This window comes from Notamacropus eugenii, chromosome 4 (genome assembly GCF_028372415.1).
Source record: "Notamacropus eugenii isolate mMacEug1 chromosome 4, mMacEug1.pri_v2, whole genome shotgun sequence".
Classification (NCBI taxonomy): Eukaryota; Metazoa; Chordata; class Mammalia; order Diprotodontia; family Macropodidae; genus Notamacropus; species Notamacropus eugenii.
This window is the reverse complement of record NC_092875.1, coordinates 6071934-6078937: the sequence shown is the minus strand read 5'-3', so window position 1 is coordinate 6078937 and position 7004 is coordinate 6071934. Positions and strand designations below refer to the sequence as shown.

At 41.9% G+C, this 7004-nt stretch overlaps 1 long non-coding RNA gene across 3 annotated transcripts in view; it reads left to right on the top strand.

Annotated features, from left to right (window-relative positions):
• The first annotated feature begins 307 nt into the window (after positions 1 to 307).
• Positions 308 to 7004, top strand: part of LOC140502834 (uncharacterized) — a 37507-nt gene continuing 30810 nt past the window's right edge. For all 3 annotated transcript variants that reach the window (XR_011966583.1, XR_011966582.1, XR_011966581.1), the window contains exons 1-2: positions 308 to 395; positions 2503 to 2566. This is a non-coding gene — a long non-coding RNA (uncharacterized lncRNA). The remainder of the gene's footprint in view (positions 396 to 2502; positions 2567 to 7004) is intronic.

The window sequence follows — 7004 nt, the reverse complement described above, 5'->3', positions numbered from 1 at the left end:
AACCAGGTGATTTCTTTCTGAGTTTCCCCGGAGTTACACTGAAACTCAGGGTGTCAGGTGTGGTGGAGAGTTGGTCTGGCAATAGGAGGACTCCTCCCTATGCCTATGATAGAGCACAGGCAGACTCAGCAGCTACACTGTTATCTGTCCAATTACCCTGGTTGTGGTAAGGTATGGATGGGGTCCTTGTGTTCTTGTTTACTAGCTCCACTCCCCTGGGGATCAGGATCTCCTGTTGGTCCACTCAGGTGGGGCTTGCTGGGACACCTCCAGTCCTGCACTGGTCCTATTCAGTCACAGCAAGAGGAACTCTTCCTGTTGGTCTCCCTAGCCTCCTGAACTGAAAGACTGCTGTACCCCTTCTGCTGGCTCCACTATTCCAGAATATTTCCTAGGTCAGTATTCTCTGGGTTTTTCAAAGTCAACAAGGGGAGGTTGAGAGCAGCTACAGTTTACTCTGCCATTTTGGCTCCTGGAAGTTCTAGTACATGATTTCAAACATTTAGGCTGTGGGCTGATAGCCCCAGGAGTAGCTACTGCTGCTATCCTGGGCTCTGAGCTTCTCTCTCACTCAGTTCCTCCATACTCCTGTCCCATGCTGAGAAGTTTGGGAATCAGCAGTGCCACTAGTGATTCAGTCACCCCAGGGCCATTCCTCCTCAGCTATGGACAAGTCTGTGCTGGTGTAGCACACACAATCTGTACTCCCCCAGCGCCACGCAACAGATCATTCCTGGCAAACTTCCAGGGTGTCTTGTGCTGGAAATCTGCCACACTCTGTCTCATAGTGGATTCTGCCACTCTAAAATTTGTTCAGATCCATTTTCAGAGGTATCTGAAGGACTTTCTGAAAGAGTTCATGCTTTCATCCACCATCTTGGCTCTGCTCCCCTACATTTTTCTCTTTTGATGATAGGAGTAAAGAATTTAGAGCTCCTAGAGACCCTGGAGGAAATCTGATTTAACAACTTTATTTCAAAGAGGAGGACATTGATGCCCAGGAAAGTGTGCAGTAAATACCTGCTTTTACAAAGTATGTAGCAGATCAATTCTGTTTTTTTTTTCTCCAAAGCTGATACTTTTTCTATTATACTCTACTGCCACCTAGAGAAGTGCTCAACCCTGGATCATTCACTCAGAATTCAAGTGAACCTGCATCTGTCTATGAATCCCCTTTACAAGAATTTTACATTCAGCAATCACAAAAATTATAAGGTACCTCAGATGTCATTAAATTCAAGACGCAAAACATGTAACTCAGCATTCTAGGATGTTGTGCTTAAATTCAGTAGAGGAAGAGAAGAAATGCAAACCTTGAGAGAGCCTGAAGTCACTAGTTGTGAGACAAGGCTATCTCAATATAGCCACTGATCATGGGCATTGCATATGGTCTGGGGAAGGAAGAACAGAGAGACACAGTGTTATGAATGAGTGATAGGATAGACGAATGAATGTATAAAAATGATTTTTATGACTCACTGTGTTACATGCAGATAATACAAATGCCGAAGAAAAGAATGTCATTGCTCTCAGAAGCTTACCTTCTAATAGGAGGAGACAACACATATGAGGGGGCAAAGAAATATAATTTGGTGTGAAAAGTTAAAGGGATGGTCAGTAGAGACACAGACAACTAGATTGATGTATTGTGATGGCAATCAAATTAGGATCTTTTGCTGTTTTTGTTTTACTAAAAGTGCCTCTGATTGAACAAAATCTTTCCCACCCATTGATGGGCCTGCCCATTATGGGAAGCTTGATTAGGGGAGTTATTTTATAGGAGGGTTCCAAGTAACTTTTGTTTTCTCTGTTGAGGCACTGGGGCAGAGGGTTACGCCCACTGGCTCTAAAAAGTGTACACATACTCTGAGGGTAAGGTTTTATTTTGGGGGTTTAGTTTTTGTAAGAAGGTTTGAGTGCCAGATGAGAACTCTGGGAAGCTATTGTAAGGAGCCTCTGCACTGTGAAAACCAAGATGTCAGTGTTTCCCTCTCTGGTAACTATGGTCAGACAGTTGTACTTGTCTGTTGAATTATGATCAGGCAGAAGAAACCATATCTGTTGATTACTTTGGGGCTTACTGACTGGAAGTGTTTGTTTGACCAGATGAGGACTCTAGGAAGCTGCTTTAAGGAGCTCCCTGGCTTTGAAAACCCAGGTGTCAGTGCTTCCCTCTCTGGTAACTGTGGTCAGACAGTTGGGGTTCAACTCTCTGTTGAATTCAGGCAGAGGAAGCCATGTCTGTTGATCTTTTGATTTCTCTGTATTTTCTTTGAAATTCAGGGTGCTGACGCCCCTGAACTAAATGAATAATATGTGTACTTGGTTAATCAAATGATATATGTGTTTGATTAAAGTGATTGTTACCTCTTGAAAGTTGCCTTTCTTTTTATGAATGCAGATGTAAAAAACTGGGATAGCATGCCCCTCTTTGTGTGTTGGGGTGCTTACTGATACATGTATCTATCCAGAATAGCTGAATTGATATGATTGTATTTTCAGAACTGGAAAATAAGCTGTACATGTCCAGTAAAGTGCAACATCGCTGGTAGTGAGCCTAAACACAGTGAGTATCTAAGCCCATCTCAAATCAGGAAAGTGGGTCTGTAGTGGAGATGAGGTGGGGAGAGAGGTTCTAGACTGTGAAATGGCCCCCTCCTTTGACACTTAGCTTCTAAGGACACCAGTCTGTGCAGTAGACAGTTTTCCTTAGTCTAATGGAGTTTAGCCTGAGTAAGAGAGAAACCTAAAATTCCACTTCATCATTTTCATGGAAATGCACAATAGAAATGTGTTCATTAAACATAGTAATGATGGTAGTGATCTTCACACTTATATACTTGAATCAATGGTTCCAGCCTGTGAACTTTCCATATATGACTGTACCTGGTGTGATTTGCAGGGATAGAAACCTTTTTACTGCCTAAAGGAAAATGAATGATAACCTTTTGCTATGTAGGTTGGCAGACAGCCTAGATAGATAGACAGACAGACGGATAGATAGATAGATAGATAGATAGATAGATAGATAGATAGATAGATAGATAGATAGATAGATAGATAGATAGGTGTGTAGAAAGAAAGAATATTTATTAAGATGTTACTACGTGCCAAGGTCTGTGCTGAGGACTGGGGACACAAATATAAGTGACAAGATAGTCTCTGCCTTCAAAGAGCTGAAATTATAATGGGGGAATATAACAACTAAAGAAAGGTGAGGAGGAGACTGTTGGAAGTAGCAGAGAGGTCAGACTACTACTGAAAAAAAATGATCATTTTTCTCTTATATTAATAACCAATTATTAATTAAAATTAAGGTTTTCCCTTCCTACTTCCTCACTCAGAAGCCAACCCCTGTAGGTTATTCAGCCAGCCTCTGAATGACATTGATGATAGATGAGATAGATGAGAATCATCAGGGTGCTTGCTACTTTATCTTAGATGAGACCCCACCCAACTAGAAAACCTTACAAACTAAAACCAGTCTAGGTAAGATCCTGCCCTTAGGAAATAAGCCCCTGCCCTTGGGAACTTCCATTAGAATTTAGGGTGACCCAGCTAATGAAAGGGAAAATCAGCCAGAGCTGTCTGGGTAGAAATGGATTCTTTTGTCCAGGTTGTTGGAGGGGACTGAATCTCATAACTGGGTCATATTCACAGCAGAAGAAACTTAAGACTTTTGACCTGCCTCTTCATTAATATGTCCATTGCATCACTGATTGTTAACCAATCAGATTTCCACCCTCAGGTACAACCTCTTTTCCAAAGTCTTTTAAAGAATTGAATGTTCTCTGTGGGACATCTTTGGTTTACCAGAGAAAACCACTAACCACATTTTATTAATTACTTTGTAGTCATAACTGGTAAATTGATTTTTGATTACCCAGAAATTATGTCTCTCAGAATATATTTTTCAGGACTGCAGTCTGAGTTCTCCATGCTGTGAATATGATCATTGCCCTGGTTATATCTTGCAACAAGTGACAGCCAAGAATAACTTCCCCTGGAAAACTTTGAGTTTAATAAAGGCCATCCTACAAGTAAGGTCAGCAACCCTGAAGTGTTCCCATTGGGGGATTTTATGACAAGAATAGCTCTTCTTTTCTACCTCCATGCCCCCATTGTTGATGCCAGCATTAGCCCTGCTTATAATGGGACTGATGATGTGTGCAGTCACTGCTTGACTAAGAGCTTGAGCAGCCCTTAACAATCTTTCATCTCACCTATCAGCTCCTCTTAGTTCTGCCTTTCTATAACTAAGCCCTCTAGTTTTTCCATAATGAAATCTATAGTGTGCTGTCTTCCAGGAACGCCTAACAAGATTCCAGGTTGTTATTCAATAAGATCTGTAGATTTTCAGAGGCCCTTAGCAGAATTCCCCTCAAGACCAGTGCTCTTTTCCCCAGAATTACCTTAAACCAAAATGTGGACAGGGTTAGTGATGCAATGGTAGACAAGGAGTGCCATGGAGGAAGTCCACATACACACACACATACTTAGGGGGCCCCCATGGAGGATTTAAAGAGGTGATATGGACCAGAATTAAAGCATGAGATGACAAGAAAAGGAGGTAATCTTTACCCCTGGAAGAATTGTACATATACAGGAAATTTAGAGATAAGTCCTCCCCACTGCCCTCCCCCCTACACACACACACACACACACACACACACACACACACACACACACACACACACACCATTTGAGGTATTTAGGAAGGATGCAAAGACAAGAGTTACAACCTGAGGAATCATAGAGAAACTGAAGTTGTTACTCCTGGAAGGAGTACTTATATCCAGGAGGTCACTGAGTCATCACAGTATCACGGTGTTGAAAAAGCCACATGAACACGGGTACACACTAGGAAAAGGCCAGGATGCAAAGAATCATCGATACCCAGGAAAGAGAGAGAATAGAACCACAGAACATAAGAGATAGGGGGAACTTTAGAGATCACCAAAGCATCCAAATCATAGAGGTAGAGATGGACAAGAAGTTCTATCGATTCCCCATTGTATAAAGGAGGAAATTAAGTACCAGAAAGGAAAGAGATATCAACCAGGAAGATATGACAATTTGGTGTCCAAGGCTGGGTTTGGAATTTGGGTATCCTATCCCCAAGTCCAAGCTTGGGGAAGTTTCTCTTTGTTCCTTCCTTCTACATACATCATACCATCTCTAATTTGGGGGGCAATTCCACTGTTCCTCAGCTGCCTCACAACTCTACTCCTACAGGCTCATTTCCCCAGTGATGAGCTCTTCCAGGAACTTCTGCTTTGGGAGAGGAATGCTCCAGAATTAGCCACCAGGTCCCTTCCACATTTCTGCTCCCCTAACCTAACACATTTTTCAGCTCTTTTATCTAATATCTTTCTCAGAATTCAAACTCCATCATGACAGAGACTAGGTTGACATTGTTGTGGTCTTTTTATTTATTTCTAGAAATTAACTCAATACCAGACACATATTAAACATTTAATAAATTCTTGGTGACTGACTTACACGTTGAGGAGTGATGGAACAAATCTGGAAGAAATTGACAAAGATAGGATTGAGGCATTTCACTGTCCTTGAAAGGAGACTGTCCTTATATTTTACACCTGATCATATACTGTCCCTCCTTCACTGGTCAGAAGATTTGTTGTAGAGCCAGAGATTCAGGCAATTTACCTGTGTCAACACAGTTCACTTCACTGAACTTTATAGGTACTTTATATGTGGAAAGACCAAAATGTAGTGCTGCAGGAGACTCAGATACAATGTTTAGAAAAGACTGTTATTTCCCAATAGATTTCCAAGTCTGATAAGGGGACAATTCACAGGAAAAAAGGTCAGCAATATGCCATCTTTCATGCAAAGTTAAGGACCGGCAAATAGAGTAACTGTAAAGGCCCATGACCGGCAGAATTTAAGAGAGGCTTCCTAGAGGAATGATTTTTTTGTGTTAATCTTTAAAGGATGGGAAGAGCTTTCACTGGCATGCAAAAATAAAGACATGAATGGAGACATAATGTAGGGAAATTATGGACTGCATCCTTCATTTAGGTAAAGGAGGAAAAAGTTTCCATTTGTGATAAGGAGAGGCATTGGTCAGTGGTGGCACAGCCCTTAGAACATGTGCAGTATCACATGCCTTTTGCCAGTACTCATGTGGCTGGTGAACCCATTTTCAAAAGTGAGTGATGAAGTAGCTCCTTCCTTCTCCACTTCAAAAAACACAGGACACCTCTTCTCTGACTGATTTCCATCAGCCTGCTTCATGCTTTTCATTGTTGCTGAGATAGAATTGAGCATACATGGGAAATTTTCAAACAGATGAATTCTTTCTCTCTCCGTTTCCCTCTCCCTCTCCCTCTCCCCCTCCCCCTCCCCCTCCCTCCCTCCCTCCTTCCCTCCCTCCATCTCTCTCTCTCTCTCTCTCTCTCTCTCTCTCTCTCTCTCTCTCTCTCTCTCTCTCTCTCTCTCTCTCTCTCTCTCTCAGTGTTTAGTGAGACAAGAACTACTTTAGACCTCTTAGTGGGTGAATAGATGCCAGTAATTGACTGCCTCATTTGCCTTATCTCCCTACCACATTAACATGTGACCATGAATGCATGGCACTTCTCTTGACTTTTATTTTGTCTCTGAGATTTTATTCTTTCCTGATCTCAGATGATTGAGTAAAGGACACATGTTCAACAAGGTTATGACCTTGTGAGCTTTGCATGTACAAAATTGTAGTCATAGATCTCTTGGCGTCTATAGCCAAGTCCAGTGAACAGCCTGCCTTGAGAAGACACTGTGTCCTGCAGAAAGTAAGCAACTTGCCCATTAGATGTGCCACACACAAAATTGAATCTGGTTGGGGAAAAAATTGTTTCTGACTGCCCATGAGCTTTCAACATTTGTGAAGCCCTTAAATGTGTATTAATGTTGTTTATTTTCCTGGTAATTAATTAAATAGCCAATGACACTGATCTACATTAAAGCCTGTGGGAGGGGTGCAGTGTGTGTAGGGGGAGAGA